Source organism: Arachis duranensis, chromosome 7 (assembly GCF_000817695.3).
Source record: "Arachis duranensis cultivar V14167 chromosome 7, aradu.V14167.gnm2.J7QH, whole genome shotgun sequence".
Lineage (NCBI taxonomy): Eukaryota > Viridiplantae > Streptophyta > Magnoliopsida > Fabales > Fabaceae > Arachis > Arachis duranensis.
Window position 1 is genome coordinate 46,247,301 of NC_029778.3, and position 431 is coordinate 46,247,731.

Genomic DNA, 431 nt, shown 5'->3' on the forward strand with positions numbered 1-431 from the left:
ATGGAGAAATCACCCAAATTTCTCTTGGAAGGATCAACAAAAGCCTCAACAAGGCTTTAACAATGGTGGACGCAACAGGCTGAGTAATAGTAAGCCATATCCATCATCTTCTCAGCAACAGACAGAGAATTCTGAACAACACACTTCTAATTTAGCCAATATAGTCTCTGATCTGTCAAAGGCCACTTTCAGTTTCATGAATGAAACAAGATCCCCCATCAGAAACTTGGAGGCACAAGTGGGCCAGCTGAGTAAGAAAGTTATTGAAACTCCTCCCAGTATTCTACCTAGTAATATAGAAGAGAATCCAAAAGGAGAGTGCAAGGCCATTGATTTGATCAAAGTGGCCGAATGCACTAGGGAGGAGGAGGACGAAAATCCTAGTGAGAAAGACCTCCTGGGACGTCCCTCAAGCAAGAAGGAGTTTCCTA